This window comes from Alligator sinensis, unplaced genomic scaffold (assembly GCF_000455745.1).
Source record: "Alligator sinensis unplaced genomic scaffold, ASM45574v1 scaffold755_2, whole genome shotgun sequence".
Lineage (NCBI taxonomy): Eukaryota > Metazoa > Chordata > Crocodylia > Alligatoridae > Alligator > Alligator sinensis.
In genome coordinates this window covers 1892073-1905464 of record NW_005841883.1, presented here as the reverse complement: position 1 = coordinate 1905464, position 13392 = coordinate 1892073, and positions in this window count along the sequence as shown.

Sequence of the window (13392 nt, the reverse complement as noted above, 5' to 3'; positions counted from 1 at the left end):
GTGAGTGAATCGGTTTTTATAGGCAAGCTAAAAAAAAGAAGTCGTTGGGGTGCAGCCTGGGGAGGAGGGGGGTGGGGTGGGGACTAGTTCCTGCAGATGCAGGCTCCTTTCATGAGAGAGGGAGGTGGCGGGGTGTTTCCACGCTCCTCAGTCCGGGTTGCTTTTTTCTAGCGGAGGGAAAAGCCAGACTTAAAAAGAAATCGTAATTCAGAACACCTGACAGGCCAGGCTGTGCTGAGATAGGTTCATACCACTTGGTCTCCCTACAAGCCCACTTTCTTGGGATGCCCTGGGTCCACTAAAAGAGCAGCTGAATTTGGAGAACAGGAGTTTAGATCGGGAACTGCCCCTTTGCCTTATCCTCTTATTTCCCTAGAGGGCACGTTAGTGCATCATGGTACAGTGATTCCCCCCCCCCCCACACACACACTTTTTTTTTTTTTTTTAATTGATCTGGTCAATTTATTGTGGGTGTGAGGAATTTTGTACTTTCTAAATAAAAGTGCAGACACTGAAGTTCCCAGCGATCACAAGTGACACATTTTCAGACTGATTTAACTGATTAAAAAACTAAACTTCTAAGTGCCATATTCCTTCCAAACTGTGATTGATTTTTTTTTTTTGTTCTTAAATCATGCTAAATTTTATAACGTGACTTTAAAATATTTTTATTTCTGAAATTACTACTTTTTAGCTTGATATGATCTAAAGGGTTTGATTTTGTTTCTTCCCTAAAGATAAATAATGATGTTCTGGATTTTTTATAAGATTTTCCACCCCCTGCCATAAATTGTTCTTCCCCTCTCACCTCTTGCCTCCCTGAATGAAGAGCAGTAAACTGGAAGGAAACTTTAAAAAACAGTGTTCAGGGTGAGGATAGCCAGCTTGCTGTCTATCGAGCATGCAGCAATTGGGGGGGGGGCGTGCAGGGGAAAGAATACCCCATGAGTCAAATCTTTCAGTTCTCCTGATCTCAAATGTAAGCAGGGTTTGTTTCTTGTCTTTCACAATGTGCACATGGAAAAGTAAGGCAATGCAGTATGTATATATTGTAAATGTCTCATTTTGTAAGAAAATACATATTTATGTTTTTACTTTTTTGTTTGTTTTGAAGGTCTGTATGAGGCCCCACTTTATCCCATGTACAGATCGTAAATAAATGATTTTTTTATTCAAAGCTATTTATTCCAAAAATGATTTATTTGTATATTCTGCATGTATATATACTGATTTATATATTCTGTTTTGTATATTCTTAATGTTATGTGTAGAGGAATACAGCTCTTTTTATTTTCTACTTTTTCTCCCATCCCTCAAATTATGCTTTGGTTTTATGGATAGAAGGGAGTTTAGCTGGGCAAATATATACAAAATTAATCAGAAATTGAACATGGCTCAGAAAGTAGCATTTCTGAAGCATTAGCATCTTATATCACCTGTTCAGGCTGATTAAAAGCATCTTTGCTGTCCCTGAACTCCTTGAGGTGCTTCCTTGTATCCCAACCAGATCTTATTCCTGTCTCTGCTCCTGTCTATGGGCAAGCTGATTACCCAGTTTCCCTATATGTAAAATAGGGCTGATGAGGAGGATACTTTCCCAGCCATGTAGCACTCTGAAACCTGTGGCTGAAAAGACATTTCTTTTGAATATCTTTCATATTGGAAATGTTTTGAATTGCCTTTTCTCCCCACACCCTTCCCTGTATTCAGTTCTGATTTTTTCAAAACTCTTGGGGCAGGAGTTTACTTAATTATTTGATATTCTAATCAGGCTTCTGTTTTGCTTTCTTTCTTTACAGTGATATGAACATTTATAAGATTAAACGTGTGCTATCTAAACTTTTTTTCAACTAAATTGAACACAGCAGAACCCTAACTGTATGACCTTTGTCTGGAAATTGATAAAGCAAGTTGATTTGACACTGATTTTGCAGCCACAACTTTGTCACTAATTATTAAATCAATTTTTTTTTTCTAAACGAAGTAGAGAATTTCAGCCAACCTGGATTCTTCTGCGTTTTGATTCATTTTGTCCATGATCAAAGATGAGATTTTTAGCAGTGCCAGTTATTCTTAAATTAGATTTTTGATTTTTCTCATGATGGGAGTTCATCTTCTAACCTCACACTGTAGGCCCCATAGCCCTACAGGATAGATCTTTGATTTACTGACTGTCCCATGATAGATACAGTTGTGGGGGGGGGGGTTAAACTTTTTTTATGTGAACACTGTACTCTCAAACAGTTTTAAAGTCTTCTGCACAGAATATTGATTTCAAATCATTTTCAGAGCAGCCTCCATTTATGCTGTTTTTCTACAAAGGCCACCTTTATCATTTTTTGACATCGCTAACTGCTCACCAAAATCATTCACTTCTGTCAGATTTACTTTTAAAAGACCTTTGCTTCATAGCTCAGTCAGGCCTCTTCAAACTCTTCCTATGTCAGGAACTCATTGATAATTGCTGAAGGTGGTTTCACTCTGTTCACTAAGGAAACCTGAAGCTTTCTATAAACATTTTTCCTCCCATTAATCCATCATTACTTACTGTCTGATGTAATGGTTGCAGCAGTCAGGACTTTGAAAAACTGGGAATGTTTTAGTTGTGTTACAACTGACACCTATGGCATGCTCTTTCATAGTTCTGGTGCAAAATATGCAATTACTTTTTAATGTGTCAAACAGCTAATGACTCAATTTCAACAGGCCCAATACCTAGACTAGCTCCCTGCTCCTCCTCTCTTCCAACTAAGATCTCAAGAGGACTGGCCAACCTTTAAGTTGTTACTCAGACATGTGAAACTGCAGTCAGAGGCAAAAACTTTCTTTGTCCAGAAACTGGATGGAAAATTTAATAAACAGACACAAGCATTAGGTAACAGGTTTTTTTAGCTCTTTGTCAAAAGAAAATCTCTAGAAACCATTACAAATAAAGCAGTTGTTTATTTCTAATTAAACACTTTTCTGCTTTGAATCTGCTTACAGCAAGCCATATAACCCTCTAAACAGGCATTCCCTTGGATTTCATTTGATCCCTAAATTTAGAGATTTTTTTAAAACTGAAATTTAACACTATTGTATGACAGCTCCCATTACCTTTTAAATAGATGCGACTCGCATCAAGACTGAATTTGGTTCATAATGGAAATAACCATGAACATTTCAAGCAGCAAAGGTACCTTGAATGCTGGAGGGGGGGAAAGTGTTACAATGTTACCTTGTAATCTGGCAATGAGGATGTTGTTAAACAGTAACACATTCTCAGCTTTGCCATAGTGAAGCAGCATTAGCTTCTGTAATGGAAACAAAGGGGTTTTAAAAATAACTTGGATATTTTGTGAAGTGACCTGGAAAGCAGCAGGGGAGGGGAGCAGTGTGGGAGTCCTTTGCTAGTCATTGTCAATGTGTCTGACCTGCAATTTCACTTTTCATCTCCTAGTTTCTCTTTCAGTAGAAATTTTAGTTATTTCATCCTCTTCAGTTTTCACGTAGGTAGGATTTCATGCCTCCCTTAAGACCTTAGCAGGTAATGATTATCATTGATAAAGATCCCAAAGTACCTGTAGGTGCAGAATACTGCTTTTTTATGACGTGCAAAATATTTTCTTTTTTTCCCTGAATTCTCAGAATTGCTGTACTAAAAATAAGAATATGCCTGAAGCACTAGTGAAGTGGAAGACCTTCCACATTTTTTAATCCTAAAAACAGCAGGAGCAACAGGGTATCTCTGTTTACATGTAAAAATGTGCTTTTATAATGTGCCAGCTTTGTTAGTAAATTACCATACCAGTGATTGCTTCCTTTTTGTTTTGTTGGGTTGGGTTGGGTTGGGGGGAGGGGGGAAAGGGGGTGGTTCTCAAAGTGTTCCATCCACAACCAAGAGCTGTGCATGCAAGTAAAACCCACACAACTGGCAACAGTAAACGTTGTTTGAAATTTCTCATGGGCTTAGAAACAAAGTCGCTTGGTTGTACCCTGGAAGTCTCTCCTTTCTGCATCTCATTTTCTTTCCTTTTCAGTCCCTTATATGGACCTTGTATACTGCATACTTTTCACACTTGCTACCTATTCCTGTTATTTCAAACCAGGAATTTAGCTTTCCTTTCCTTTTTCATGTCCTTGTGAGAAGGTATTTAGCAGAATTCACAGATTTGTTGGAATCTGGCAGGGCCTTGAGATCGCATGGTTGACAGCTCAGAGGTTGCACTGATGAAAATTCAATCTGTTTCTTGGAGAGGTAAGAATCTGAAGGGAAGGTTTTAAGGCAATCTTGCAGTATTATGACTCTTCATTGAGGGAGATTATTGCCAAGATCTTGCTCTAGATAAATGAGGATAATGTTTCTTGCTAATATGTGTATGTGGTTTTGCTAGCTCTGATGCTGAATAATATAGGACTGGGAAAAATATAGAATGGGGGAAGATCCCAAATGTCCCACTTAAAACTGATACACTTCAACTAAAGTGATACACAAAATATAAAAGCTCTGAAAGTAAACCATGTTTGTCAGGTTTTAGGTATCCTCAGATAGTTACTATTTCATAATGGGACAGAACTGAGAGGACTCCAACCCTGTTTAAACATGATTAGTGGAAGTAGGGTTTCCTTGTCCAGTATGGAAAGATTGCATGGGTTTTAGAGCCAGTCTGCTGTATGGGTACATTCTATACTAGTTTTTCAACTGTGTTGAAAGACTGTGCTTATGCACAATTTCACTATGGTTGCAGCCAAACAGGATTCTAATTAATTATGGCTGGCCCAATCAGACAGGCAAGCTATGTCGTGAGTCCATACTATTTGAACATAGATTGGTCCTCTATCTGACACCAGCCAAACTGAGCCAGGAAACAACAGAGCTTGCCTGTTTATATATAGGCAGGGCCTGCAGCATGTTTTTAATAACAATAGTTTTTTTTTAAATCCCTTTCTATATTAGTCAGGAAATTCTACTAGCAACAACACGTTCATGCTGGCTGGCCAAGCCATGTCAGAACTTGGTTGGGTTGCAATGAAGCTTTAGCTTTGTGTAAGCATGTTGTTCTTATAGCTGGAAAATCAGTGTACACTATCTAGGGGAGTAATCATTATGGAAGATGGATCACAGGGCTAGAAAGACATCTAGGAAAAAGAGTAGTGGACCCATAAGCACCTCAGGTAGCTGTCTGCTCAAAGGCTACACATTTTGTGAATAGGTCCCATTCTAGAGAGAGTCAAATTAAGACTTCCAGCTTGGCCTTTTCCATTAAGTTATCTAAATTAGGCAAGTTGAGCACAGGAGAGTCAGGACTCAAATAAAAAGTGCTAGAAGGTAAAAAATAAAAATGAAAAATTGAGCGAGGTAACTTAGAAAAGTAAGCTGAACTGAAGCATGCATCATGAGAGGCATATATCACTTGGTTACAGTCAAGTATAATATGCTAATTTCTGTCTTCAATTACACGTTTGTATATGTGTAACTGAGATAAGGATTCAGACTTGTGTGGGCTAGTTTGGAGGTACACAGTACTTCCTGTATGCCTCAGTCTCAGGTCCTTTCTGTTACAGTATGAATGACTATCAAAAGATCTGATTACACTTCTCTTGTCCTATAAAATGTCTTAAAACTTCCAACTTGTAGTTTAGAAGAAGCCTAGCTATGGTTTGTGTGATTATATTCAGTTAGGAAGCCCTAGGGGTGTCCAAGGTTTTAGCACAATTCTTATACATGTTGTTTACATTCTGTGCTAGTGCTGTTTTACCAGGTCTCGCAGAACACTTTTTTTTTGTAATACAGATATCACCATGACTTACAGCAACACTTTTAATGTCACCTCTTGGTTTCTCCCTTGCAGAAATGGCTAAGGAGAATTAGGAGTGTGTTCGCGCATTTTCCTGCCTTGGCAACAGGCAAAACCATGCAGCGGTGAAATTTCTTTTGCTTGTGACATAAAACAGAGAAATCAAAGTTGTTTTGGGTTAAAATTTTGCATGTTACCTTGATATAGCTCTTTGGACCAAGACACCTATAGCACTCACTTTCTTTAATTATCCTTGAATAGCTTTCTTTTCTTTTCTTTTCCTTTCTTTTCTTTTCTTTAAATATATCAAAGCATGTTCCTGGCCATAAAGCCTTTTTTTTTTTTTTTCCCAATGAATAGTCAGAGCAAACTGCTTCCTAAATATTTACCTAAGCTATGAACCAGATCAAGTGTCTGTTATGGCCCCCTTCCAAAAATTTCCGAGAGAGGCTTTTTTTTTGCATGTGCATTAGTATAACAACTAAGAGAGCTACAGTAGTAGGTAAATCTAACTTCAAAAACACAGCAAAGAGATGAAAATCAAAAGGCTCTTACCCAGTGCAGCTGGCTGCTAATTAAACATTGGTGTTAATTGCAGTAATGTGTCTGGATCCCATTCCCTGTGTTTGTTGTGGCGCCTGTGTGAGCTTTGGTTTGCTCAGAACTTCCACATTCTTGCAGAAAATGAAGTGATCTATAAAAGGAATGAAAGGCTGTGATATGTATATACATCTATAGGGCTATTTTTAAAGAAAAAAAAGATTTTTTTGTGTGTGCTAGTTCAAAGCCAGCTTTGATTATCTAAAGCAAGAGTCAGACTTTAGAAACCGTGAAAACTAAATGTAAAGATAGAATCTTTTTTTATTTTAACCATGATGAAACAAGCATTTCTTTCTTGTAATGGTCTTTTGTCTCTCTCCCCCTTTCTCTCAATTCTTTTTAATTAACAGCAAATTGTAAAATTTCAGGCTGCATTTCCTGTACTTACTGTATGAGATGTACAAAGCAACATTCCACTGAGCCCAACAGCCAGTAAAACAGATGTCATTTGATACCATTACACAATTACACATACCAGTCAGAAACTGAGTGGTATTATGTGAGTGGATAGAAAGCCATTCTAGAAAGTGAATTTACTCATATTGTTTTTCCTTACATACTCTCTTACCTAAAGATAGTAACAGAACCATTGGATATGAAGAAACAACTTTTATTAAGTCAAAAAGACTCGTGCACAAAGTAGCTGAAGGCAAAATTTGGTTCATAATCTGGCTACTAATAGAAGACATTAAGCAGTGCCCTGATCTAAATGGTCTTGTTCTAATTGAGAGGTGGGGTGGTGGAGAAGGAAGGTAGGCAGGGTTTTCAGAATCCAGATCCAAATTCCACAGGTCATTTCTACTTCTATGATGGGCTAAATCAAAATCCTGGATCTGAACTTTAGAAGATTTGAAGTCCAGATCTAGATCTATATTTTGCATTTATTCTTTCTAAGAAAACTTTTCCCTTTTTCAGTAAGAAGTCACCCTTTTGTACAGGTGGATTAATGGGTGAATATTTGTGCTATGCTTTCAAGATGCAAAGGTTTTATATCTGTGCTAAGAAACATATTTTGTTTTCTGTCTTCATTGCACCTTGAAGTTTTTGCCATTGTATTTATTTTAACATTTTTCCTCTATTTCTATTCATTTGTTTCATTTAAAGATCTTAGGGATGGAGTTACATAAATGATAAAAAAACTCAACATACTCTTACAGAACAATCTCAGGATACTTAAGTTCCATTTTCATGCTTCTGTCTAGCATCTTCCAACTTTATACAAATCAAATTCACAACTGCCTTAACAAAACTGACCTGTCCTGCATTTGGCCAACCATCCTCAAGTTTTAATATTTTTTAATCAGTTAAAACTATTAAGAGGAGCTAACAAGATGGACATATAAAACCAAGTATAGGGGATGATGGTTTTGTTAGAACCCTTGAAATCAAAGACCTGTCCCATGCCTTCCCTCACTCTTATCCCAGGTTATGTTAAGTCTTACCCCCATAAACTCACCGAACAGTAACTAGTCAGTTTAATTTCTACTTAAATTTAGCTTTGCATAAATAATAATATTAGTAGCTGAGATGCAGTATGGTCCAGTAGATGGAACACTGAACTGGGAGTCTAGAGACCTAGATTTTATTGCCATATCTTCTCTTGACCTGTACATTACTCCAGTTATCTGTGCTTCTCTGTCCCTTCCTGCCTGTCTGTTTAGGATGCATACCCTTTGGGCAGAGATTGCCTCTACTAACTCTTCTGTGTATATATATATATGCAGTTTCCAGCTCAATAGTGTCTCAGTTTTGAGACAAAAGGACAGGCCTGGGTGACAAATTAACTTTAATTTAATTTGGTTGTGGAACTTACTAAATGCTAGTGGCTAAATGGAGACATAGCTAAGTTGTGTTTCCCTTCATCCTCCTCCCGGGGCAGGGGCAAAGGCAGGGGCAAAGATCAAAGGTGGTGGAAGGCTGGGGCTAATGGGGCTTAGCCCCTCCTCCAACTAATTTCACAGTGGTCAGTGACAGCAGCAGCACCACAGTGCCCAGCTCTGCTAGGCGTGCAGCCAGGCTAGTGCCCCGTGCGTGCTGAGCTCCGCACGGTTCCACTGCTCCAGTGCCACTGCCATGCCTCACCACTGCAGTGCGGTGTCCAGCACCCCCACCGCATGCTCCTCAACCCCTCCCAAATAATATTTTCTCCTGCCACCTATGGCAAAGGCAATGATGTAACTCAGATGGAGTGACCACGACTTGGCACCTGCCTTAGGTGCTTACAGTGTTGGGGAGCAGGGTGGGGGGCAGAAAAAAAATCTGTCACAGCTACATGATTATGCCAGTGGCAAAGTTGCAAATGGAAGTTGCCCCTTGCCTGAGTGCCCAGCTGCAGTGTTATGCCTCTGGGCAGACGTGTTTATTCTCTCCACTTAGGCTTTTGTGTACCATTTCTAAAGACTTCACTGCAATGCACTCTGTGGGCCTTTTCATATGATGGGTGTTGGAATCGCATGACCTCCCCTGCCTGTTTCTTTTGATTGTAAAAATAATGTACATGGGCCGAGTGATCCTAGGTATTGAAAAATACCTGCAGTGAAGAGAGGTGGGACAGACTGTTGGTTGGCCTACCATTCAGCAAAAAAAACAGGCAATTAGAAAGCTTGCTCATGAAAGGAATATGTTCCTCAACAAGGAGAAAACAGTTCACTGGATATTTCTAAGTGATCAGCAGTGAAAGACATTTAAATTGTTATTTATAACTGTGGGAGAGCACCAATTCTACTGGAGGTAAGGTTAAACAGTAGAGCTGGGAAAAGTTTTTGGACAGTGTTTTCTTTTTATTAATAAAATGCTTATTCATGGCAACTGCAAAAGTTGAAAAATTCATATTCAGTTGTTTCAGCTGAAAAAATATGGGGAGGGGATGGAAAGTATGAAATAATTTTGTTTTGATATTTGTAAATTAAAAGTTTTGAAATGTACCTAAAATGAATTTTAAACAGTAGTGCCCCCCGCACTTAAAAACCTGAAAATGGAAAAAGATTTTTGTGGGGTGTAGTACAGAGGTCCAGCTTGGAGGAAGAACAGACTGGATGGGCCAAGGACTTGGATGGAGAGGGAACAGGGGTACTGGGCTTAGCTGAGCAGAGGGATTGACAGGTGTCAGGCAGGGAAAGTATGTGCAGCCATCCAGTAACATGCTACCTATGGTACATGTGCAGTGTCAGTGTGTTACATAGCAAGGCAACATTTTCAACGTGCCAATGGCTCAATAGCGCTGGAAGTGGAAGGTTAGGTGGAAATACTGGTAAAACTAAATTGCAGCTGGATGGATGGGGAAGAAGAGCTGAGAAGAAGAGAGAGACCAGTCTTTTTTCATATGCTTAAAATTACTATACATACTATTTAATAAGTTGCCAATATTTGGTGACATAGACCATGTCTGTGATTTCTCTCCCTACCCTGTCAGAAAATCCACCCTCCAAACATTTCAAAGTACAAAAATTATCTCATTTCACAATAACAAAGTGTATAGAAGGAATACTTTGCCTGTACCTGGTCACAGTAGCATCTCAACTGCAAAGTTACTTGGTAACAAGAACTGCCTAAGTGCACACTAACTGCTACAAGAAATCTTTCTGATCAAAATTCAAAACTCTAGTAAATTCACTGACAAAGAGCTTCATTAATGTAGTTATGGTTGTCTGTCCAGAACAATGATTTCAGAAAAACTCAAACCTTTGCAAACTAATGAATAACAAGTTACAGTCTCAGCCCAAGCAGGACAGCACTGTGTACAAAAAACAAGGCTCACTGGAGCAAAAAGGTAATGTAACAGTGTACCCAGAGATGTTCTCTTATAAGTCACATGCCCTTCTTAGTGTATGCCCACCCATTTTCTACTGCCTGAGAAATTGAGGACTATATTGATGTCTCCATATTTTTTCCCTCAGCTTTCAATAATGAGTAGCTGTCAACCAATATTCTGTGGCAGTGTCATCTTGCTGACATAAATATGTACATAATATGCGTACATTTTAAGATCTTCAAAAAATACATGGATGCTTACTTTGCTGGGGTCATCTGACTCCAGCAGTCTTTCCTGCCCAAGCACAGGGGGGCTGGACCTGATGATCTCAAGAGGTCCCTTCCACCCCCTGACATCTATGAACAGTATATCCTATGTCTGTGCAGGAGGTCACACTAGAGGACTCCTGAGGTTCTTTTCAACAACCCTCTAATTCTATTATTTTACTGGTACATTTTATACTACTTTAATAATGCTACAGACTTTAAAACCTGTTTCTTGTAAGATTGAAAATAACAATCTTTTTACTTCAGTTTTAACTCCCAAAGCAGCAGCAAGCCCTCAAGCAAACCTAAGGTCTCTTGGTAGGAATACACATTCACTGTCTTTGTTCAGCTGCACACAGCTACTTTTAGCTTTACCGTTACAGTACATGTATAATTGTGTATTATGTCTTCATTCCTGGAGCACTTACAGCCCCTCTCAACTTGAGTAGGAATCTTTGGTAAGCAAGAAATAAAAAATAGGTCCTAAATGATTTACATTCTTTCGGTGACCTAATTACAAAAAGGTCATAAACCTCAGTCCAGGATTTACAGTTATTCCAGTCTCTGAATATACACAAGTGATGAGTACCACTTCTACTATAATGTGATGTCAAGGGATGGACTAAAAGATAGGATCTTGCATCCAAACCTCTTCCAATTTCACAGGTTCACATTCAAATCTCTTAATCCAGATACACTTGCAGTTTTGAATGAAGTTTTGGCCAAAACCCTCCCAGAAAGGACCAATTTTCTGTTCTAGTTGACACGAGGCACATAAATGCATTCATGACCAGCAATGTAACTGTTAATGAGAAGGGTCAGCCCACAGTGACTCTACCATGAATTAATTGGCTGCAATGCATTTTCCAGCTTTGGTTTATCTTACTGCTGAACTCTTTTTTTTTTTTTAAGTCTACTTTTGTGACCTGTAAGATATTTTTCATGCATTAGGATTTGGACCTTCTGTAGGGTAGAAATTCTTTCTAGGAGTAAACAATCCTGCAAATAATTCCACATTATCTGCCAAGACTGAGCAAATTAACGGTCTTGGAAACAGATATAAATTGGATCCATTTTTAAAAAAATCATCCAGCATTTACTAAAAGTAGCTATGATTTCAGGCAAGAATTAATTAAGCCAGATGAAACACTTCTAATAGGATTTATACTATCAGATCATTTAATTAGTTTTGGCTTTTAGTTTATTGTACCGAGCTTCTGTGAGAGTGAAAAAGAAATAATTGTTTATTCAAATGGCAATAATTTGGGTTTCTTTAATTGACTCCTAGTGTGAAAGACTCAGTTCCTGCTGTTTTCTAAAATGACGGGTGGAAAAGTTCCAATAGGAACTCAGATACTGGAGGCAACTCATGGAGGCCATTTCCCTCTGCAGCCTCCATCTGTGATGTAGGCTTGATTTCAGTCCTAGCAGTTCTCATGGTTTGGCTGCAGGCAGCATAGTGTCATGCCGAGGCTTAGCCATTTCAGAGTGCTAGTGGGCTTATTAAGTATTCCAACGGAGAACTGATGATGTGCTCATAAATAACGTTGGTAGGTTTGAAATGCATTTTTTTCTGCAGCAAAAAGAACAGATTGGATGTTTTGAACAGGAAATGTTTTGAAAAGAAAATTAGACAACTGAAGTCTCTGGAAGTAGGAGTTTTATGTAGTCCAAAATTTTTTCAAAAAAGAAATACAACTTTTTTTATAAAACTAAATTTAATTTACAAATTCTTGCCTTGCCTAAGGACAGGAGAGAAAATTGATTTTGCTTCTCCATCAGTGCTGCTGCGCATAAATTTCACTAATCATATAAAGATACTTGCTAGCACTTTTAGAAGTAGGGATGGTAATTGCCTCCTTCCTAGGACATTTGTTAATTTGTTGAGTACCTGATGTATTAAGGATATATTCAGCAAAATGTTCACAGGGTTCCCACAGGGCAGAAGCTTGGGAAGTGATGAAAAAGGTATAGCAGTTACATCTTCAGAAAAAAATTGTTCCAAGCCTCAAAAGCAGGTATATCAAATTCAACATTGTAATGTATAAGTTTGAAGAAACATAATTTAAAAAGTTATAAATGACTGAAAACAATACATTTGTCATATGCAGTATTTCATTCATTACTGCTGTTATTCCCAATGTATAACTTGTTAATTTATTCTCCATAATATATGTGTGTGTGTATGTATTTGTATAAGCATCTGGAAATGCGAACCAGTGTCTCCTTTGTGACAGGCAAGGATTATACCACAGACTCCCCTGAATATCCTATTAGGTTAATATATATATACAAATACAGCCATGGAAGCACCAAACATCTGGACTCAGTCTGGCCTTTAGATTCTGTCTCAGTGGCCTAAGCAGGGGTGGAAAGTCTGGGCAGCCTCTGCTCATCCAAAAAAATCTCCTTCCTAAGCGTATACATCAAAGGTCTGGGTGACCTCTCATATATATACCATGATCCAGAAGGATCAATGGGTGCCAAACAGATATTTCAGGAGAAGAAAATAAAAAGTTATAAATTGGGAATGACAGCAGTAATAAATTAAATACTGAATATGATAAATATATTTTTTCAATCATTTATAACTTTGCAAATTATGTTTCTTCAAACTTATCAAAAATCTATTCACTGAGAAATTAGCTGGGTAATACTGTTATATCTAGAGACCCCCAGTTATGGAGTAGGGTCTTGTTGTTCTAGGTGCTGGTAGAACAAAGAGGAAAAAAAACCCAGATGCTCTTTAATCAAAGATTTTATATTCTGGATAAATGGGGAACCGACAAATTAAGGGAGTTCTCCAGGGTCGTACAGAATGCCTGTGGCAAGTTTGAGAAATTAACCCCAAATTCCTAAGCCTCAATCTAGTAATGTAACCTCAAAACTGGTCTTCCTCTCTTCTCTCAGGGACTGATCATTTTAACATCCCAAGGCCAAGCAGAACTAGGGAAAACAAAGCATACAACACTCTAAAATGAGTTTTCTTCCTTTCTTT